Source organism: Petromyzon marinus (assembly GCF_048934315.1).
Source record: "Petromyzon marinus isolate PM22_M1 ecotype Great Lakes invasive population chromosome 84 unlocalized genomic scaffold, UKy_Petmar_22M1.pri1.0 chr84_unloc.3, whole genome shotgun sequence".
NCBI lineage: Eukaryota > Metazoa > Chordata > Hyperoartia > Petromyzontiformes > Petromyzontidae > Petromyzon > Petromyzon marinus.
The window spans coordinates 945,698-969,989 of NW_027422640.1; the positions used below are offsets into that span (position 1 = coordinate 945,698).

Genomic DNA, 24,292 nt, shown 5'->3' on the forward strand with positions numbered 1-24,292 from the left:
GAGGGGCCATGTAGGGGGACTTTAGTGGGGTGCGGAGCTCAGTTAATCCGTCTTTTGTTGTGTAGAGGGTTCGGGGGATGGGTCACTGTGTGTGTGCAATATAAACAGAAAGAGGCTCTGCCAGGCTGTGCTGTAAGGGGAGGCAGTAGATAAAATGAAAATCGAAAAGTTTGGAAATAATATGTTTAGTATACCACTGCTTGAAATTGCTTTTAGTAATTAGTTAGCGTTTGGTATGATTTAAAACGTTTCTTCAGTGGTTGCTTAATTTGAAACCATCCTCTCAGTTGAAGTAATGCCTGTGTTTGTATTTGTTGTGTAGAGGGTGCGGGGGATGGGTGACTGTGTGTGTGCAGGACTGAGTTAATCCGTCTTTTGTTGTGTGGAGGGTGTGGGAGATGGGTCACTGTGTGTGCACTATAAACGGAAAGAGTATCGGCCAGGATGTGCTGTAAGGGAGCAGTAGAAAAAAGGAAAATAGAAAAGTTCGGAAAGAATATGTTTGGTATACCACTGCTTGAAATTGCTGTTAGAAATTAGTTAGCGTTTGGTATGATTCAAAACGTCTTTCCAGTGGTTGTTTAATTTTAAACCATCCTCTCGGTTGAAATTATTCCTGTGTTTGTATATCTGAATGGCTTCGTGGACAAATCTTTGGTGATAACCTGTAGGTTTACAAAGAACCTTGGTATCGGAAAAGACAATCTCATGATCACCCATAGCGTTGTAACAGTTATCAGCCACAGCAGATGAATTCGTTCTGCCGTGTTTCAAATCTGATTTATGCTCACGAATTCGGTCAGAGATATGTCGTTTCGTCAACAATAACAATCACCACAGGTACAGCTAAATTTGTAAACTCCGGGGTACTGTAAGTCAGGGTTGACATCCTCTCATCAAAACGTTACACCATAGGGCTCATTGCATTTCAGACCAACACCACTTGACCAGTGAATTAAAATTGGTACGGCTGGCCCTTAGGAGGAACGGATACTCTGACCGTACCATCCGCCAAGCTGTTTCTCCTACCATACAGAAACAACCACCTGATACTCCGATCAAAACCATCACACTACCTTACATAGCAGGCGTTACTAAAAAGAATTCCAAAATTCTAAACAAACATAAGATCCAAGTCCGGTTCAATACAGTACACAAAATACGTGATCTGATCCCATCCGTAAAGGATGTCATCCCTGACTTACAGTACCCCGGAGTTTACAAATTGAGCTGTACCTGTGGTGATTGTTATATCGGGGAGACGAAACGACATATCTCTGACCGAATTCGCGAGCATAAATCAGATTTGAAACACGGCAGAACGAATTCATCTGCTGTGGCTGATCACTGTTACAACGCTATGGGTGATCATGAGATTGTCTTTTCCGATACCAAGGTTCTTTGTAAACCTACAGGTTATCACCAAAGATGTGTCCACAAAGCCATTCAGATATACAAACACAGGCATAATTTCAACCAAGAGGACGGTTTAAAATTAAGCAACCACTGGAAAGACGTTTTGAATCATACCAAACACTAACTAATTTCTAACAGCAATTTCAAGCAGTGGTATACCAAACATTCTTTCCAAACTTTTCTATTTTCCTTTTTTCTACTGCTCCCTTACAGCACATCCTGGCCGATACTCTTTCCGTTTATATTGCACACACACAGTGACCCATCTCCCGCACCCTCCACACAACAAAAGACGGATTAACTCATCCCCGCACACACACAGCGACCCATCCCCCGCACCCTCTACACAACAAATACAAACACAGGCATTACTTCAACCGAGAGGATGGTTTCAAATTAAGCAACCACTGAAGAGACGTTTTAAATCATACCAAACGCTAACTTATTTCTAACAGCAATTTTAAGCAGTGGTATACTAACCATTATTTCCGAACTTTTCGATTTTCCTTTTTTCTACTGCCTCCCCTTACAGTACAGCCTGGCAGAGCCTCTTTCCGTTTATATTGCACACACACAGTGACCCATCCCCCGCACCCTCTACACAACAAAAGACGAATTAACTCAGCTCCGCACCCCACTAAAGTCCCCCTACATGGCCCCTCCCACACCCCCCCCCCCCACCTTAACCTGTATTTAAGCGCTAGGTTCCCAGAGCCTCGCCACTTGGTGCAGCAATTTTGGCTGTGACTGATCCCACCTGAAGACGGAAGCTTGCGTTGCCTCCGAAACGTCGTGTTTTAATTGTTTATTTTATTTTAATTTGTTTTACCTACGTGACTTTACCGAATAAAACCAAAGAGTATATACTCACTTCTCTACGTGACCGGTAGTGCAAGATCTGACCATGTCTGTCCAGTGCTTGCCAGGTCACATTGGCTTCCTGTTGCCGAACGAATCGATGATAAGGTCGCACTCATTACACACAAAGTGCTTGCCACAAATGAACCACAATACCTTGCTGATCTCGTTAAGGAGCATACACTATCACGCGAACCCCAGTCACCATCGCAGCAGCTATTGACTCACCATAGAACAAAGATGGTCACTGCATTGCGCGCTTTTAAATGCTCTTCTGCGGCCGTCGGGAATGCTCTTCCGTCCGATATCATGAAGCCACTGGGAGCTATGCACTTTTAAATCTAGATTGAACTCTAATTTCTTTAGAACTGCTTTTTGTGTTTAGTTTGTTCTTACCCTGCACCTCCAATTACCGTACGGTGCGAAAAAAGTTCAATATATACATAAATACTCACGAACTGAAATTTCACCAATATCCTGTACAAAGCTATCTTTGTCTTTTGTGAATGTTTGGGTGTGTGTAAATGAGTGGTGCGAGTTTGCACTTACACCACTGAGTGATGCTTTTCGCGTTGTTAATCATAACCCCTGCCGGACAGATTTCCACGAGAGCCACTAATAGAAGCTCTCGCAGTAACGCTCACTAAACGCCAGGGTTATATTGTGAAAAACGGAGATTTTAATAGCAATGCATGCGATGTAACTTGGGGTAAAAATGTAACCGTAACACGGGGAGTGGTTTTTCACTGGATTCGTGAGTTGTGCATGCAGGGGGGGGGGGGGGGTTATAACCATGCACATCAAGGACGCATACACACCTACACGTTTAACAGTACACACACTCACAAAGTGGGGAGTGAGACTACTTCATAGCCAAAACCAAATCAGTATTTTGTCTTCAATCGCTGTTGCCGAGTGTAGGCACAAAGGCCAATAATGCAAAGCGGCCAGCAACAAACAGCACGATTTAATAAAGAATTAAAGTTTTCGTGACTGCATAAATTACTCATTGGTTTTTAATTTATTTTAATATTTGATTTATTTTAATATAATTTTATGGTATTTCTACATACGTGACTTTACCGAAAAAAAACAATGAGTAAATTATGCAGTCACGAAAACTTTAATTCTTTATTAACACACTTCTACGGGGAAGTTACCTTTACAATTCTGTCCTAAGCGTAGTGCACCCCTTGCTTGCTCTTACCCCTCCCCCCCCCCGCCTCTGCTGCGTTGCAGCCCTTGCTTTCTCCTGCTCCTCCCCCCGAATCTGCTGCCGTGCCCTCTCTCTCCGGCCCCTCCCCCCACCTTTACTTCTTATTTAAGGCTTCTGTTCATCCTTCTGGCCCTTTTTCTTTTTCCTTGCTTCTCTGTTGTCTTTCCTCTCCTTGCCTCTTGGTGTCTCTGTATATGTATTTCTGCTGACATGTACATCATATTTGTTCACTCTGTCTATGCTGGTATGTTCAATCCAGAGGTTGAACACGAAATCTAACACTCTTCTGAAATTCGTGGTCCACCAGGTAAGTGTCTGTGTTGTTGACCTGACTGGTTGTGCATCACATATTTTTTCTTAGGTTTGTTGAATTCTCGTCTCTCATCTTCTTGTTGTATTTGCCTCCGTGATTTGTTTTTTTACACCTGATGAAGATCGCTTGTGTTGCGGTCGAAACGTCGTGATTGATTTATTTTAATATAATTTTATGGTATTTCTACATACGTGACTTTACCGAAAAAAAACAACGAGCACGATTTAAGTTGTAATATATTAGAGTCAACACGTTTCAAGACATTGACCCATGATCTATCAAAGAACTTAGGACAAATACGATGGGAGGGAATTTCCCAGTGGAGCAGTGAGAGGGAAGCCATGGACTATGGTGTGGCCATGTTGGTATAATGCAGACGACATCAGCTCGGATACGAGTTCTATTTTGTGGAGGGACAAAGGGGCTCAGATATTACATTTAATATTAAGAGTGATTTTAAATATGCTAATCATTATATGTTCCCTAACTTTCCTGGTATTTCAGTAGTAGAGTAAGCGGCTTTGCAATCAGAATGTTTTGAGTTCAAACCCTGGTGGGGGTTGACTCATCCCATCATCCTTCATTGATCGATAAAGTGAGCACTACTTTGTGGGGAATTCCAGTCAGGTGAAGTCAAGTCAGTCTCATTTGCAAGTCGCCCGGGGTCAGAAAAATTATAAATTCTCGTTGAGCTATGATTGCTACACCGCCGCTGTCTACCCAGCCATACAAAGCACCACACGATATCAATACCGCTTTTCTTAAAAATAGGAACGTGGAATTATCACCACCACCACCACCACCGGAACAGGGCTGTAAGCAGGAGATAAGCACAACCTCAATGCTTATTTTAGGAACAAATAACTTTCACTCTAGACATATATAATGGGTGTCATAGACTGCATCAGTGCATCACACACGTTGCGTGAAAGATGAGCTGATCACATTGGTGGTTATCGTGAGGTGAGCTCACCGACTAATGACAAGTCACCTGGCGAGGAACTCACAATCAAAATAACCAACATTGTCTCAGTACAATGTAACACAGGCATGTCTCACTTAACGAATGAGATACGTTCGGTTGAAAATGCTTGATAATCAAAAACTCGTCGAACACTCATCATAACCCCATTAACTCCCATGTTAAAAGCTGAGCTACGTTTCAGCCCCAAAATGTTCCACTCTTGAGCAACTTTATTACCGTGAGCAAAACAATTTTTAATTTAAAATAAATTAATAAAACATCAAATGAAACCCCACACATGAAGAACCAGCCACCTTCCCCCCTACCCACCCTTCACCACCCACCCACCCTTCATCACCCACCCACCCTCCCTCGCCCACCCACCCATCCCCCCACCCCTCCCCTGACCACCCCTCCCCTAACAATCCCTAACCCCTCCACCACCCACCCCTCCCCTCTCCTTCCTGCTGTTACTGGAGGAAACTTTTTGGTGCCACTGCTGGCGTCAGTGGCTTGAGGCTGAGAGAGCAGCAGAGGAGGCGACACGGGGAGCCGGGCCGCGTGTGCGCGTGTCAGGGGCAAGACAAGCGGGCGACTCAACACTTCACAGCGTGGGTGAGTGTGGGGAGTTTGGTGCGTGGGGGACGGGTGGTGTGACACTTGACAGAGTGAATGCGGAGAGTTTGTGGTGCGCGGGGGATGGTGGGTGGTGTGACACTTCACAGCGTGGGTGAGTATGGGGAGTTTTAGATTTAAAGCTTTCGTGACTGCAAGGATCCATACTCTCTGGTTCTATTGGGTAAAGTCACGTAGGCAAAAAATAAAATAACAAAAATCACGACGTTTCGGCCACAACACAAGCGGTTTTCATCAGGTGAACGGACGAGACTGTCTGGAGGACAGTGCTGGAGTGAAAAAAGCCACGCTCAGATCATGACCTTTAAGCTGTGTGAGAAGAAACAAAGCGCCTTGACAAAGGAATTAGCATATTATTTAGCATTGAAATGGCTGAGTGATTAGCTTGTGACTGGTCACAGAAATGGCTATGTTAAAGTTAAAGCATACACATCCGCAAAGGCACCCCTTGACAAGGGAATTAGCATAGAATTTAGCATTGAAATAGCTAAGTTAAAGTATACACATCCGCAGAGGCACCCCTTGACAAAGGAATTAGGATAGAATTTAGCATTGAAATAGCTGAGTGATTAGCTTGTAACTGGTCACAGAAATAGCTATGTTAAAGTCAAAGCATATACATTCACCGAGGCACCTAGTACAAATCAAACAGGATAATTTAGCGAAACACAACCACGCTCAGACCGCAGACCTTTAAGCTGTGTGCGAGCAAACAAGGTGTCCTGACAAAGAAATTAGCATAACAATTAGCATTTGATTGGCCGATTTTAGAAAAGAGGTGGTGTACGTGCCGGTGGACTTGCCGTTTGGCGCGGGGGGGGGGGAGTTTACCTATTGATGGTGTGAAAGGTAATTTATTAGAGCTGCGAAAGTTTGGGGTACCACTACTTGAAAAATATACTGTACCATTGAAATTAGTTTAATGTTTAGTTCGATTTAGAACATCTTTCCAATGGTTGCTTAATTTGAAACCATCTTCTCGGTTGAAATTGTGTCTGTGTTTGTAGATCTGAATTGCCTCGTGAACAAATCTCTGATAAAAACCCGTGGGTTTGCAAAGAACCTTGGTATCAGAGAAAATTATATCGTGATCACCCACAGCGTTGTAACAGTGATCAGCCACGGCAGAAGAATTCGTATTGCCCTGTTTCAAATCTGATTTGTGCTCGCGAATTCGGTCAGAGACATGTCGCTTTGTCTCCCCGATATAGCAATCACCGCAGGTACAACTCAATTTGTAAACCCCGGGGTACTATAAGTCAGGAATGGCATCCTTAACGGATGGGATCAGATCACGAATTTTGTGTACTGTATTGAACCGGACCTGGATCTTGTGTTTGTTTAGAATTTTGGAAATCTTTTTAGTAACGCCTGCTATATATGGTAGTGTGATGGTTTTGACCGGAGTATCAAGTGGTTGTTTCTGTATGGAGGGAGAAACAGCTTGGCGGATGGTATGATCAGAGTAACCATTCCTTTTGAGGGCCAGGTGTACATGTTTTAAGTCACTGGTTAGGTGGTGTTGGTCCGAAATGCAATGAGCCCTATGGTATAAAGTTTTGATGAGAGAATTCTTTTGGGCTGGGTGGTGGTGGGAATCAGGTTTCAAGTAGGAATCTGTGTGGGTGGGTTTCCTGTAGACAGAATGCCCCAATGAGCCATCAGGTCTCCTCTCAAACAGAACATCTAAGAATGGTAGCTTGCCATCTTTCTCCACTTCCATGGTGAATTTGATGGCGGGATGTCTAGAATTTATGTGGTGTCGGAAAAGGTTCAGAGCTGGGAGGCCATGTGGCCAAATGATGAAAGTGTCATCCACATATCTCTTCCACAGGGAAGGTCTGAGGGTGGAAGTCTGGATGGCGTCTGATTCAAATTTCTCCATGAAAATATTGGCTATCACTGGTGATAAGGGGGATCCCATGGGGGTACCCTCATTTTGATTGTAGAAGGAGCTATTCCAAGTAAAGTAGGTGTTGTTGAGGCAGTGCCTAACCAGTGCAGGTGTGTCGGGGTCTAGTCCATGTTGGACCAAATTTTCAATTATTTCAATGGTATTAGGTACTGGGACCTTGGTGAACAAAGAGACATCGAAGCTGACAAGGATATCGTCAGGGGACAGTACGTATTTGACCATAGAGACCAATTGGGCTGAGTTAAGCACTGCTGAGGCGGTCTTTCCAGTGAAAGGCAGCAAGGTATCTGACAGAAAACGGGCTAGTCTATAGGTAGGGGAGTTGATCGTGGATACGATGGGTCGTAGTGGGGTGCCTTCTTTATGAATCTTGGGAAGACCATAGAATCTATGGGGTCTTGCAGCAGAAGGTTTTAGGGAGGGACGTTTAGTTGGGTCGATTAGGGAGGTCGAACTTGTGATGATCTTGTTGGTTTTTATCGCTAGGCTATTAGTAGGGTCATTTTTTTTTATGTTTAAGTAACTTCCATCGTTGAGCAGATTCTGGATTTTGTTGTTGTATGAATCTTTATCCATAATAACAGTAGCGTTGCCTTTATCGGCTGAGAGGATGACTATATCACTTCTGTTTTTTTTAAATTCGCGAGTTCAGAGCGTTCATTTTTGCTGATGTTACTAATGGGTTTCTTAGCATTCTTAAGAATAGTGTCTATTTCAGCTCTCGCAACGTCTGCTTGGATGTGTCCTACGCCTTTGAGGGCTACATCGACCTGAGAGATGATATCATCTACTGGTATGTGTTTTGGGGTGACAGCAAAATTTAGTCCCCTAGTCAGTACTGTTTTCAGATTGTCCAAAATCGGGGTGCTACTCTGATTAATGACGATTTTGTTAACATCTAGTTTTGTTATATGTGGAACTGGGTTCGTCTTTGATAGGTGGTTGAATTTAGAAATCAGGTTATCGTTACATTTGACTGACAGTGACTCAGCAGAAGAAGCAGTCATGTTGTCTACGTGATTCCAATCAGAAGGTGATATTTTTTGTGTTAACATTAAATGAGCTTGTAGGAGAGTCCTGTCTAAAGTATCGAGTTCAAATCGGAGTAGCCTTATCCTCTCTGAGATTAAAGATAGGTTGGCCTTAAGCAGAATCTGTTTAGAATTCGGAGAAGATACAGCAGCAGAAGTGAGTGTGAAAGCGATGGGCATTACCTTGTGATCGCGGCCATTTCTGTGACCAGTCACGAGCTAATCACTCAGCCATTTCAATGCTAAATTATATTATAATTCCTTTGTCAAGGCGCTTTGTTTCTTCTCACACAGCTTAAAGGTCGTGATCTGAGCGTGGCTTTTTTCACTCCAGCGCTGTCCTCCAGACAGTCTCGTCCCTTCACCTGATGAAGTCCGCTTGTGTTGTGGCTGAAACGTTGTGATTTTTGTTATTTTATTTTTTACCTACGTGACTTTACCCAATAGAACCAGAGAGTATGGGGACGGTGGGTGGTGTGACACTGCACAGCGTGGGTGAGTGTGGGGAGTTTGTGGTGCGTGGGGGACGGTAGGTGGTGTGACACTTCACAGCGTGGGTGAGTGTGGGGAGTTTGTGGTGCGTGGGGGACGGTGGGTAGGTGGTCCAGACTATAAACCGCCTGTGTATGCTACACGGGGGATGTTGTATTTGTGTATGAATGTCTCTGTGTGTGTAAGATGGCGTAGCACGTGTGTGTGTAGGGAGGTCAGTGTGCGTGTAACTCAAATGAGTACCTGGGGCGGTGTGTAAACAGCGCACACAAAGGCGATCTGGCCTTGTTTTGACCACCTACCCCCTCGTGTACTATGCCGACCTTCATAGGGGATCAATGGGAGCACTTGCCCACCAGTCTGTGGAGCTACATGGGGGTTGATTGTGTTGGAGCTCGTGCTGTAAGTACGGAGGAGGCACGTGAAGGACGCTGCTCCTAGGTAATTGGAGGCAATCCTCCAGCAACAACGAAGGGTAGAGACGCGACGCTAGTTGGCACAGTAGGGGGCAAAGGTGGTGCATCGGCCACTCATCTCAGTCATCTCGGTCAGTCGACCCGTGGCACCTGGGTCTGCCCCGTGACCTCCTGGCGGCGGGCGTTCGACACTTAATGTGGCCTTAACTTGCACCTAGCCTGGCACAAGCGTCGTGGTGACGTCACCGCCACTTCGTGGCGAATGGCGGCTGTTCTTGCTGTAGGCATAGAAGACGCGCGACCGTGGATCCTCTGTAGGGAGCGCACGTCTGCTGTAGGCAACGTGGAGCTGCACGAGCGGACACCGACGCAGCGATTTCCATAGCGAGCCACGAGTTAGGTGCTGGAAAGGAATCACACTCAAGCTGGGTGGATGAAGCGAGCACCACCATGGTGTGCTTGGTGTGTATGTTCAGTCGTGATTCATAATTTTATTCCATTGTGTCTCACACCTGCCCACCGTGTCTTGGAAGTTTTACATTTCTCTGATTTCCTTAAATGCACTTGCATTTTTTTAGTTCAGAAAATTATATTGAGATTGAATGTCTCATGCGCAAAGATGCCCATGGCATCTGGGGTGGAACAATTGCACAGTGCTTTGCGCACTGCACTACGAACCCTTGGACTAAAATCAGAGGCGAGTGACAAATGAATCAGTCTTGGCCCCCTCGCTTCACCAACCTGCACTCGCCAGCGTGGTGAAGTATGATAAAGCAAAAAAACACGACCGACAGGGCTTAGGGTGCCCAATATCCAGCAGGGCATTACTTTGTTATCATATCCAGGTCTGGTTGTGGATTTGACTTTTTCTTTAGTTGTCTCTGATGCATATATGACTTGGCGAGATGTCTCCTGCTTCATTCTGATGCATTATGCTTTTTTTCAATGCGTCTCTGCACTGGGCGTGTTGGTTGGATTTGGCGTTTGTCACGTGAGGTTCAAAACAAACAAAACGATTTTATTTACCAGGTAAAATCCACTGAGCTATTCGCATTTTCAGAAGCGACCTGTCCACAAATTATAACTGAACGAAGTGGCTTGTCATGTGGAAATTTGTAAACGGCCAAATAATCAAAACACATGCTTCTGAATGTGAAGGGAAAACCCGGAGGACCTAGAAAAAATTCACGCGACCACAGGAAGAACTTGCAAACTCCAGATATGCAGGCGTCAGGGATGGGATTTAACCCACATCCTCCTGCATACCAGGAAATGGAGATAACATCTCGCCACCACGGCGCCCTATGTTAATCTGACGCGGCATACTGGTACAGTACCTGGTGGCCTTGGTCACTTTACTGGTCTTTGCATCACTGTATTAGATGGTCAATCGTATTTTTACAGAAAGTGTCGATTTAAAAGTCACGGTTTTTGTTTTTGACTCGATTGGCTCCTACCTCCATATTTACAGACATTGTCAATAGGGTCTGAAGTCTGTTGCTCATGCCCAGTCAGTCACTTGAGGGAGTGATAAACCCCCACTGTTCCCTTCACTACATGGTGTTACCTATGAGACTCATTCCCACGTAGAAGCCTGAGCTTATAATGACCATATACTGGAGTGGAACTTATCTCGTTGTAAATGGTTAAATGCAATTAAAGTCGCTTTTTATCAAGTGTGCCCAGCAACTGAGAGTCTTGTCTTTCATAGCACAGTTCTCGATTTGTTCTGTTTTGCCTGTTTTGTTGGTAAAGCTACGGTCTTGTTTATGACCCCTCCACTGGCTCCCAATTCATTTGTGAATCAAATACAAGATCACCCTCGCCATCTTGAAAATCCTCACTGGTCTCACTTCTGCCTGCCACCCCCTATCATAGGTCGCCGTGGTGGCGAGATGTTAATTCCCGACCCTGATGAAATTTGAAGTTATCCCCATGGTCGTGTGGATTTTCCCTCCACATTTAGAAACGTGCATTGAAATTACTTAGATTATTTCTCTGCTATAAATTTCCACATGGTAAGCCACTTCGTTGAGCTATCTTTAGTGGCCAAGTGACTTCTGAAAAATGTGTTAATACCTTATTCAACCATGACTCATTAGGAGGCCCCTTATTCCCTCCTGGTACAATTATCTGAGCCTGTCTCTCTTGCCATCCACCTGCTTCTCTTGTACCCATCACTGTCTGTTCTCTATGTATGAATGTAAGTGTAATAAAGCACTTCCATGACACTGTTAACTGGAGTCTCTCTTTATTGTATGGCTGCACAGCTCTGCTCTCTCTCTTTGGATGGTTTCACTCTCTCTTTGCCGTGACGCACACCCTCTCTGTCCCACCGCCGCAGCGCGTCTCCTTCTTGCTCCGTATCCGCCGCTGGCTGACGGCGTGCTGGGAGGAGAGGCGGTTTCGCTGGAAGAGCCGCCACGTGGCCGGTGGCGAGTAGAGGTTGGCAATGACGCAGTCCAGACTCCAGGCTTCCCACACTGACCAAGAGTCCTCTGACTGCCTGTCCTTATATTCTCCTGGCGGAGCAAGCCCCCTCGTGGAACCCTCTAGACTGTTCTCGCACGTAACCTCTAGCTCCGCCCGTCACCTTTGGCCCAGATGAATCCCACACTCCCGATTGGGTATTAATTTCCCAATGATGGCTTAGGCAGATACCCCTCGTCGTCCCCTAGATGGCGCTCTCTTACTACATCACCCCCCCCCCCCCATGATGAAAAGACTAGCCGTCTCGGCTAGGAATCAACCTGAATACGTAATGGCAGGAGCAACACAATCCTGGTGGCAACGAGCTTTGGAGCATACATAACAAAGAAGAGAACATGAACGACAATGAACGCAAGAACAAGGAAGTAAGCCGAATCCCCAACACAGGCAGGGGGCACATGTGGAACGTTAACGACATCGGGGCATCATAGAACGGCCCTGCATGGGTTGGCTCGGCAGGAGGCAGGGCAGTCGGCGGAATCGTGGTAGAGTCTGCTGCTGCGGGCTGGATAAGGCGGGGTTGTCGTCCTTAGCAGCAGTCAAGGGTTCATGTGCTGTGGGCGGTAAAACAATCCCTCGGGGGATCAATCTGCAACTGCTCTGGCTCGTCGGACTCATCAAACCCCGGCAGGCCAATTTTTGGAGATGACGAAGCAAGCAACACGCGGAGGGATGGACGGTTTCAACCGAGACAGGTGGATTAACCAACGACGGCGACCTGCATGAATGCGCACGCACTGTGGATGCCTAACCTCAACCACTTGAACAGGACAGTGCCACGAACTGTGTAGTTTGGGAGAGGTGCCAACAGGCACCTAAGGGCAATGAAGACAGGCCCGGTCGCCGACGGACCACGGCATGTCGCGGCTGGACCTGCGTGCACAATCCTCGTTGCGAGCCTGCGTTTTAGTAGTGTTAACCTTAGCCGCCTCCCGTGCTTCAGAAATCTGGTGCAGAGAGTCCTGCACATGGTCAGGTAGGGTCCGTTTAGCGCCCCCAACAGTCGTGCCTAATTGGTATCAATAGGTGGCATGTTTTCCCTTCTGTACATGAGGAAAAATAGTGACAATCCCATGGAAGCATACGGGGCCATTCTATATGCGGCGAGCACGCTCGGTGCGTGTAAGTCACAATCGGTCTGTTTTTAATTGACAGTGTGGCAAAGCATGGCGGTCAGAGTACGGTTAATCCGCTCGACCATCCCGTCGATCTGAGGATGGTATGGCGACGTCCTGATTTTTTTAGTGCCCAACGCATCACAGACGTCACGGAGCAATTTATAAAATAAATTGCGACCTTGGTCCATAAGTAATTGTTCTGGAGCACCTTTGTCCATAACGTACACCTTCAAAAACGCATCAGTGATGGAGGACGCCGATTGTTCAGGCAAGGGCCATGGTATTGGCTACCGAGAAAAATATTCCACACTACCAAAAGATATTTGTTACCTCTGGGAGTGATTGGGAATGGGCCCCAGACTCGTTGATGCGCTTGACCGAAATGGATTGCAATGGCGGAAAACACCTCTGCTACGGCGGTTTCCGCCGAGCGCAATCAGGGCAGGAACAAAGTTTGGAGACATCGGCCATCATGCCGGGCCAAAAGTAATCTCGTTGCAGCGTTAGCAAGGTTTTTTGAACACCGAGGTGCAACAATTTTTCACTATGCGACACATGAACCAACCCATCACGGAGAGCAACAGGGACTACAATTCGCAATCCATCTGCCATATCCTCCTTCCACATCAAAAGGCCATCATGAAAAGCCAATCGACCACTGTCATCCAACGCAGAAAAGTCGTGTGTGTTCTGCTCGACGCCGAAAAGTAGCTAAGGAATCATGCATCAGCTGCTCGCGCACCCACACGGAACGCGAGAGCTTCAGGACGCTGGCAGCCGGCACATGAGTAGCGTGTATCGTAGAATCATCCACCGCAGATATGACAGTTCATGGAGGTGAAGTGACCGGCGTACAACGACTTGTTCCAGAAGAACATGCGCAACGGGAAGCACGTGGCAATCGTGATAGCGCATCCGTGTTGCAATGATGGAAACCTTTGTGATAAATGACCTAAGGAAAATTCTCGTAAAATTTCCAGCCAATGAGACAATTGGCCGGCCGGCTGCTCAATCTTCAAGGAGTACTGGAGAGCTGCATGGTCAGTGCGGACAATGAATTTCCTGCCGTAAAGGTAAGGCCTATACTGACGCACACAGTAAACAATGGCCAAAAGTTATCTTCTCGCTACGCAGTAGTGGCTTTCCGCTGGAGACACGACTGCCATAAGCGACTACTTTCTCCACACGGTTTTTTGATTGTGATAACACAGCGCTGATACCCGTGTTGCTGGCATCAGTATCTAATTTAAACGGCAAGGAAAAATTTGGATATTCGAGCATGGGTGCATCGGATAAGCGACTGCGAAGGGCCATGAATGCCGCTTCCTCCTCCGGACCCCATTTAAATCTCAGATTTTTTGCAGTCAGCGCGTGCAGGGGTTTAGTGACCATAGTGAAATTTGGCACAAACTGACGGTAATATGACATGAATCCGATGAAGCTGCGTACATCCCCCACGCATGTTGGAGTCAGCCAATCGCGAACACAGGCAGTCTTTGCCGGATCCATGGAATACCATCGGAGCGAACTACGTGACCCAAGTAGCGCACCGAATTTTGCAATAGATTACTTTTTTAGTTTTAATTTGAGGTTAGCGGAGTGCATCCTCTCAAAAACGGCGCGCAGGCGTCGAAGTTGTTCATCGAACGTGCGACTAAGCACAATTACATCATCCAGATAAATGAGACAAGTTTCCCACTGCAAGCCAGCTAAGACGAGCTCCATCAAGCGTTGGAACGTAGCAGGAGCTACATTCAACCCTACCGGAAGGCAATTTAATTGAAAGAGTCCCTGAGGCGTGCGGAACGTGGTTTTCGGTTTCAATGAGTCATCCAGGGGCAATTGCCAAAACCCGGAAGACAAATTGAGAGTCGAGAAATACCGCGCTTGGGACAATACATCCAGGGAGTCATCCATGCGCGGGATCGGATACGTGTCGGCCACTGAAACTTTATTCAGTTTTCGGAAGTCCACGCAAAATCTGAGATTCCTGTCCTTTTTCTTAAGTACGACTGTCGCGCCCCAAGGGCTGTTAGATGGGGAAATTTTATCAGCGGCCAGCATATCATTCACAGCGCGCTGCACGTGTTCCTTCTCCCCAGGGCTCAACCGATGTGAGTTCTGACGAAAAGGGATGTCCTCACCCATGTAAATGTGGTGGGACAAAAGGGACATACGTCCCAAATCAAAATCGTCTTTACTGAAAACGTCAGTAAATTTGCACAGAAGAGCACCCAACTCCCTGCGTTGGTCGGAAGACAATGACATATTCTCTCGACGTAACTCCGCGATCCATCGATCATCTGAAACGGATGCGGAACGAGTCGCCCCAACCAATCAGCGCGACGCACCCTCGTCGTGGTCCGTAAAGGTGGTGGTGGCATGAGCCAGCACCGTATTGGCAGGAACGGCAACCTCATCCAGAACCCCATTCAGAACTTGTAAAAACGGGGCCTGTCCAGAACGAACTATTGTCTGAGCACCAACAAGTGTCAGACTCTGGGTCGCAGTATTAGATGGGGTCAGAAGGACCCCAGCCGCCGCATCATCGCAACGGATCCATTTCCGATAACGCAATGGCACCAGCATCTGGGAACCCGGCGGAATTATAAGCATAATGTCCGCTAGCGCCTGCACGACAGCGCACAGTGATGAACGTGAGAGCGGAGATGGTAGAAAAAACAGCTTGGACCGGAGGGCATTTCCAGACACACCTGATCCACGATAATTTTAACAGGCATCCTCCCATGAAAATCAGTGCCTAACAAGCAGGGCACAGCTAAAGACCTCGAAATCAAGACCGGCCCTGACGCAGCAACATTACCAATTGCGATGTGGGCATCCACCTGGCCGATAATGCCCATGCTACCCCCATTAGCAGCAACGCAAGCGTCAAAGGCTGGTCGAACTCGTGAAATAGGAATGGACAAAAGCTGAAATTACATCAGAAATTATTGTAGCGGAAGCCCTTGTATCCACTAAGACGTGAACATCAATGTCCTGAATGGAGCCAGGTACCATCGAGGATCCCGCGGCCGCCATGACCATACAACTTGCCAGCTTTTTCCATTGCGTTATTGAAACGGGCCAACCCTTAGCAACAGTACCCGAATCACGTTTCGAACGACCCTGATCAGTGATATGAGATGCCTGAGGTGACGAATTAAGCCAGGAACCAGTGTATACCGACTCGCCTGCATGAGAAGATGTTGGCCAATGGAGGAGTTGGAGCCAGAGCAGCAGGCGGAGTTGGAGAACGAGGGCAACCCCGGCAATCCCGTGCGAAGTGGCCCAACCGGCCACACCTGAAGCAGGTGACGAAAGGCCGTCAAACTGCCCAGTCGTCACCCCGATGTGGACCGTAGGAATCCCGGCAACATTGAGCATCACCCCGTCATCGATTCCAACGAGGAACAGCCGCCACAAGATCACCCTCAGAAGGCGCATCGTCCGGAATGTGGACAACTTTGGTTGGTGACCAACCCATCGGCTCACCATCGCGACTAGGATTCCCAGTCCATGCAGCCATCTGGGCCCAACGCTGTAGGTTCTCGTGCGCGTTCAAGCATCTGGCGGCCCATCGAGACGTCTGTGGCAAACAGGTAGAAACACCCCCATGTCCCTTGCCAAAGCCAGCATTCTTTCCATAACAAGAGAGTCGAGGACTTATTGCTTTACATCAGAGTTGGTGGCCACAGCCAACGCCATCAAAGCACTACGGTAGGCAAGGGGGACTCGGAACTCCACCGCCTACGCTGCATGAACTTTCGTCGAGTATTGGAAGGTGATTCTTAGACCTCAGCCATTTCAGCATACACATCTTTCAACGTTTTATTTTTCTCAGGAGGAATCGATCAAAACATCGCCAGCGCATCGTCATCTGAAATGGTCGGCAGAGTGACCAACGCTTCTTCCTCCTACCAGTGTACCGCGCTCCAAAAGCTCTGCCCAAGATGGCGGCATCCCGACACGTGGTCTCCGCAGCGTGTGTAATGGCGGACAGCACTAATGCGCCCACAATGGCAGCCTTTGACTCTGCAGTGGGACCCTCCGAGGCTCCATCCCGAAGCCTCTACTCGTCAACCCCTCAGAAAAACCTCTTGTGGGCATCCTGTCACCGTAGACGACGCGACAAGCGACACCAGCTGGAGACGCACCGTCTGTAGCAAGTCCAGCTCCTCCTCCACTTATTGTGGCGAAGATGCCGCATCTGCGCCGTCCCTCTCTGGCGTGGTGAGCTCACTGGCCGTGGTTCCTTTGACCACGACCTCGGATCCCGGGGTCCTGGGTCCCCGCCTCGTCGTCGTCGGAAGATGCCACAGGTGGGTTCATCTTCTTGAGATGCTTGGACATTTCGTTGTCTGCTGTACTTTCTTGTCTCTAGAAAAAACACTTCTGACTCCAGTTGTAATAAAGCACTTCCATTGCAACTGTTGACCAGCGTCTTTCTTTATAAAATGACTGCACAGCTCCGCTATCTCTCTCTCTGGATGGTTTCACTCTCTCTCTCTGCCGTGATGCACACCCTCTCTGTTCCACCATCGCAGCGCGTCTCCCTCTTGCTCCGCATCTGCCGCTGGCTGACGGCATGCTGGGAGGAGAGGCGGCTTCGCTGGAAGAGCCGCCACGTGGCCGTTGGCGAGTAGAGGTTGGCTATGACGCAGTCCGGACTCCAGGCTTCCCACACTGACCAAGAGTCCTCTGACTGCCTGTCCTTATATTCTCCTCGGCGGAGCAAGCTCCACCTCCGGACACGCCCCATCGTAGAACCTTCTCGACTGTTCTCGCACGTACCCTCTAGCTCCGCCCGTCACCTTTGGCCCAGACGAATCCCACACTTCTGATTGGGTACTAATTGCCCAGTAGTAGCTTATGTAGATACCTCTTGTCATCCCCTAGATGGCGATCTCTCAATACCTATTCATAATAAAGGTTTCTGGGTTAGATCGCGTTATTTATAAATGTGTCGTAACCCTCCACCACCCGACACGGCCAATCAGCAAAAAAAGTGTCACGTTGACAAAAGACAAATAATTCACTACTTTAGCCCACCGGTGTGTTGAAGAGTGGATCCACAACATTTACAGTTTGAGTACGACGTTTCGCTCGTAATTACATCCAGCATCATCGGGCAATTCGACAGAATGGTAAAGCCCTCGCTTGCTCCTGGTCTTAAATAGAGCACCAGGGTGACGTCATCATTTAACTCATTTCAGGTGCAGTGATTTGAGGTGGAGGGGGGGGGGAGTATTGTAATTATGTAATCGATTAGTAATGAGTCAATGGTTATGATTAGTAATGAGTTGTAGATTAGTAATTAGTTGTAATGTGTGTTAGTGATTATATGCTATGTTAGTAATCCGTTAATTAGTATGTGTTTCCCCTATAAGGAATTGTAATATGTATTATTTAATAATACGCTTCCAGGCCGCACTAAGCCTGTAGCTGTCAGAGCGATTAAAGTTATTTTTATTCCTCTCAATTTCAATGGATTCTCTAATTAGTCTTTGCCAATAATAATTAGTTTCACACAACACTTCAACGTTATCAAAATCACTTGAGTGTCCTTGTTGACAAGCATGTTCTGCCACTGCCGACAGTTGTGTTTGAGATAATTTAATATTTCTTTGATGTTCTTTTAGTCTTACGCTGATGTTACGTCCCGTCTGTCCAATATAGCATCTGTCACATAAACAATTAATCCGATATACACCTTATGTTGATAATTTAGGTAATGCGTCTTTAGTGCAAAATACTAGTTTTTGAATTTTGTGTACTGTACCAAATCTTACTGTAATGTTTTGCTTTTGCAAAACACGGGCTAATTTGTCAGTTACTCCTGAGATATATGGAAAATTTTTATTGTTTTAACAATCTGATCGCTTTCAGCAGTATTGCTTTGTGATCGTGATTTGGCATTCAGTGCTCTGTTAATTTGAGCATTATTGTAGCCATTCTGTCGTAGTGCGTCTTTAACGTGTTTGATCTCTCTCACTAGACTGTCGGGTGGCGGAGGGTTACGACACATTTATATATAATGCGATCTAACCCAAAAACCTTTATGAATAATATTTCGATTTAAAGCTTTCGTGACTGTAAGGATTCATCTTCTTTGGTTCTTTCGGTAAAGTCACGTAGAATGAGAATAAAATAATAAATTGATAAAATAAAATAACACAATAATATTCTCACAACGTTTCGGCCACAACACAAGCGGCCTTCATCAGGTGAAGGGGACGAGACTGTCTGGAGGACAGCGCTGGAGTGAGAAAGCCACGCTGAGATCACAACCTTTAAGCTGTGTGAGAAGAAACAAAGTGCCTTGACAAAGGAATTAGCATATAATTTAGCATTGAAATGGCTGAGTGATTAGCTTGTGACTGGTCACAGAAAAGGCTATGTTAACGTTAAAGCATACACATCCGCAAAGGCACCCCTTGACAAAGGAATTAGCATAGAATTTAGCATTGAAATAGCTAAGTTAAAGTATACACATCTGCAGAGGCTCTCCTTGACAAAGAAAATAGCATAGAATTTAGCATTGAAATAGCTGAGTGATTAGCTTGTATCTGGTCACAGAAATAGCTATGTTAAAGTCAGAGCATACACATTCACCGAGCCAACTAGTACAAATCAAACAGGAGAATTTAGCATTGAAATAACTAGGCGAATTTAGCACTGAAATAACTGAGTGATTAGCTTGTGACTGGTCACAGAAATGGCTATGTTGAAGTTAAGGCCTACACATCTGAGCTATTCACAGTAACTGGGTATACAAAACAATATATAATGAATACTATATAGTGAACCAATAAAAAATACTAAAATATAAATTACCTCAATGTTGTCAATAAACTCTATATTCTCCAATCAGCTAAGCTACCAACAATAAGTCGTTATGTATCACAATGCTATATGGCGAAAAATGGGTGGATTCTTACCCTCAACTTTAGCAACACGGAGAGCTACGGGTCCCGTTCAGACGGACGAGTTCATCCATGGTCGGAACAGAGGAGGGGGAGAGACAGCTGCGAGGCGCTGTTATACTCCATGTTGTAAACCATACCATTAACCGTGGTGTGAGAGTTATTAAGAGTCAATGCCAGCGAAAGAGCTGCGGTCTGAAGGTCATCGTAAAATACAATTAATTAAGAACGGAAATGGTTTAAAACATCTTTCTAATGGTTACTAAGCCAGAATCCATCTTCTCGATTGAAATTGTTTCTGTGCTTGTATATGTGAATGGCCTCATGAACGAATCTCTCATGGTAGCCGGTTGGTTTGCAAAGAACCTCTGTCTTGGAGAAGTCAATGCTTTATGTTCGCGGATGCGGTCCGAGATATGTCGTTTGGTTTCTCCAATGTAGCTACTACCACAGAGGCACTTTAGTTTGTAAACGCCCGGGTACTGTATGTCTGGAACAGCATCTTTTACAGATGGAACTAGATCACGGATTTTATGTACTGTGTTGAATCGGACCTGGATCTTGTGTTTATTCAGGATTTTGGAGATCTTTTTAGTGACCCCTGCAATGTAGGGTAAGGTGATGGTTTTTGTATTTTACGATGACCTTCAGACCGCAGCTCTTTCGCTGGCATTGACTCTTAATACCTCTCATACCACGGTTAATGGTATGGTTTACAAAATGGAGTATAACAGCGCCTCGCAGCTGTCTCTCTCCCCCTCCTCTGTTCCGACCATGGATGAACTCGTCCGTCTGAACGGGACCCGTAGCTATCCGTGTTGCTAAAGTTGAGGGTAAGAATCCACCCATTTTTCGCCATATAGCATTGTGATATATAACGACTTATTGTTGGTAGCTTAGCTGATTGGAGAATATAGAGTTTATTGATAACATTGAGGTAATTTATATTTTAGTATTTTTTATTGGTTCACTATATAGTATTCATTATATATTTTATTGTATACCCAGTTACTGTGAATAGCTCAGATGTGTAGGCCTAAACTTCAACATAGCCATTTCTGTGACCAGTCACAAGCTAATCACTCAGTTATTTCAATGATAAATTCGCCTAGTTATTTCAATGCTAAATTCTCCTGTTTGATTTGTACTAGTTGCCTTGGTGAATGTATATGCTCTGACTTTAACATAGCTATTTCTGTGACCAGTTACAAGCTAATCACTCAGCTATTTCAATGCTAAATTCTATGCTAATTCACTTGTCAAGGAGTGCCTCTGCGGATGTGTATATTTTAACTTAGCTATTTCAATGCTAAATTCTATGCTAATTCCTTTGTCAAGGGGTGCCTTTGCGGATGTGTATGCTTTAACTTTAACATAGCCTTTTCTGTGACCAGTCACAAGCTAATCACTCAGCCATTTCAATGCTAAATTATATGCTAATTCCTTTGTCAAGGCGCTTTGTTTCTTCTCACACAGCTTAAAGGTCGTGATCTCAGCATGGCTTTCTCACTCCAGCGCTGTCCTCCAGACAGTCTCGTCCCCTTCACCTGATGAAGGCCGCTTGTGTTGTGGCCAAAACGTCGTGAGAATATTATTGTGTTATTTTATTTTATCAATTTATTATTTTATTCTCATTCTACGTGACTTTACCGAAAGAACCAAAGAAGATGAATAATATTGGTCGCGAAAGCCTACATGTTAAACTGACCTATGTATGTGTAATGTAGCTCTCAGAGACGTTGTCTTGTCTTCTGTATATCTATTAAGAATAAAATCCAATGACAATTCAACACGTAACCGCGAGTGACTCCGTACACTTGGGTATTGACACAACTCTATTCTGAGACAACATAGCTTCCAATCTCTAGACAACTCGCAGGCGATGGAGACGACCCAATCCAAGGCGACGACCACGGCAGTTCCCCAAACCAAGTAGCCCCAAGCCTCCGTTCGCGCTCCTACTTATCCTCGCCCGGTCCGGCCACGCCCTCATTCCCGAATTCTCCTAACCACACCTGGCCCTGCCGATCACCACCCTTATTACACTTTCCCGCCAATGGATCCCGTGCTTCCCCTTACGTGACCCTGTCAATGCTTGTCTCATTAATCATCATTAGCTCGTCCATTAGTAACCATGGTCCCGGGGAACCATACTGTCTCACTATCGATCCACATTGTCATTACACATTTGTGCATGGTGTGTGCGTATAAAAAAATATATTTAACAGTAAGTTGATGTGTTTGTTTGTGCGTTGATGTGTGCGAGTCGCTGTATGTGTGTGTATGTCGATATGTCTGCGTGTAAATGGATGTGTGTGTGGCTCTATGTGCGTGTGTGAGTCGATGTGTGTGCGTGGGTTCATGTGTGTGTGTGTAAGTCAATATGTGTGTGCATGTAGGTCGATGTGTTTGTGAGTTTATGTATGTGTGTAAGTCGGTGTGTGTGAGTAAGTCGATGTGTGTGTGCGTGTGTGTGAGTCGATGTGTATGTGATAGTAGATATGTCTGTGTGTTAGTCGATATCTCTGTGTGTGTAAGTACATATGTGTGTGTGTAGGTCGATGTGTGTGTGAGTCTAGGATTTGTGAGGAGCTCACAAATCCTTGAAAGATCTGGGCAAAGTACCATCGGTGAGCTCCTCTGGCGGGCAAGGCTGCGTTGGCTGGTCATGTAGACCGCATTCCCAGCCACTGTATGCCTAAACAGCTTTTGTTTGGCCGGATAGAGGGGGCTAAAATGGCGCGGCACGGGCTAGAGTAGAGATGGAGTGATGTGGTACAGGAGGACGTGGAGCTGAGTGAACTTGCCAATGACTGGTACCAGCGGTGTCAAGATCGGCCTCAGTGGAGGAGGCAAGTGAAGGACGCTACTGGGCAGTAGGAGGCAGTCACCTCCAACAACAACGGAGGGCGGAGGAGCAACGCTCACAACAACGAGCGGAGCGCCGGGTGGCTAAAGCACAGCAAGTTGGCACAGCAGGTGGCACAGGTGGTGCATCAGCCAGTCATCTCAGTCATCTCAGTCAGTCGACCCGTGGCACCTGGGTCTGCCCCGTGACCTCCTGCTAGCGGGTGTTCGACACTTCACGTGGCCTCAAGGTGCACATGGCCTGACACAAGCGTCGTGGTGACGTCAACGCCACTTAGTGACCAATGGCGGTTGTTGTTGTGTGTCTGTGAGTCGATTGTGTGTATATGTCGATGTGTGTGTGTGTAAGTCGCTGTGTGTGTGCGTGATTCGATGTGTGTTTGTGTCAGTCGATGTGTGTGTGTGTGTTAGACAATGTGTAATGGGTTTGACGAGAGTAGAGACGGTCCGTAGAGGCAACACGTTTATTACAATAAACGGTACAGTACAGTAATGTTAGTGGTCCCTAACACTACCTGGGGAGGTATGGCCTCCGGGCTAGCATGCGCTATCACTGGGACTACGGCTGTCAGCCCTCCGGCTACAGGGAACCTAGGGGAGGCTATGCTGACCCAACCCAGCCAAGGTACGGGTCCGACCACTGGCCAGCTCAGTCCCGGCCCTTACAAGGGGAGCGGGTCAACGGGTCCTCAGGGTCCTAGGATAGCAGGCCTTCGGGCTTCTTGGTAGGTGCCCTCCCCGCCACCAAACGCGTGTGAGTTGGTAGGGTCGAGCACGTGCTATGTAATAAATAAATTAAAACAGCACTAAATCGCTAATTAAACTACTTTAAAGGTATACAATACTTTTAAGGTGATGGATGTGAAATCGGAATAGCGCTGGCTCAGCACGGGGCTTATGGCGTGGTACCTGGCATTTGTTTTACACGTAAACCCCACGGTTTGATAGCCACACAGGTAAACAATGACATAGGTAACATAATGAACATCACAGTAACACTGACTCTGCCTCATGCGTGTACTTTAAGTTTTGGCTTCCCCACACAAACATACTGCACCTCTACAAAGATCATGTTCATTAATTTCAGTGAAGCGTATGTGACATCATACCACTGCTAGACAACTTCAGAGCACCCCCTGCCCATACATTGAGAGCATGGGAGTGCCCACTACATAGGGACCACCCAGGATCAAACCTGGCTCCCACCCTCTGCCGTTCCACCTCCATCCTAATCGTCACTCAACTAGAGGTGACGCTATCCCGATCAATGCACATTACAGCGCAATTAGCCGTCTGCGTGGCATCACGGTGATCGAGGCAGTGAGCACGTGGTGTCACGCAGCTGCTTAATCTGCTAAACCTGTGTGGTGTTTTGAATTAGGTTAACATTTCACTTTTTTTCGTAGTGTTGTGTTCATATGAATGTTCATATGCTTGCACCGAAGAGTATTTTGAGATGCCTAAGGTGTTTCGATGCTATTTAATGTATTTACATAAATTTAAATATCAATTTTAAGCTTACATTACAATTTAAATAACTCAATGTAATCACAATCAAATACCTCAAGTCACAATTGTACCTAACCAAGACCTCAGATTTTAGTAGCAGCATTTTATTATAATAATTATTATT

General features: G+C 46.2%; 1 protein-coding gene across 1 annotated transcript in view; it reads left to right on the forward strand.

Annotated features, from left to right (window-relative positions):
- LOC116937952 (NACHT, LRR and PYD domains-containing protein 3-like) overlaps window positions 1–24,292 on the forward strand; it is a 77,000-nt gene that overhangs the window by 3,963 nt on the left and 48,745 nt on the right. Inside the window, exon 3 of the mRNA XM_076059138.1 lies at window positions 5,277–5,382. The gene's annotated coding sequence lies outside the window, so the exon portion shown is untranslated. The remainder of the gene's footprint in view (window positions 1–5,276; window positions 5,383–24,292) is intronic.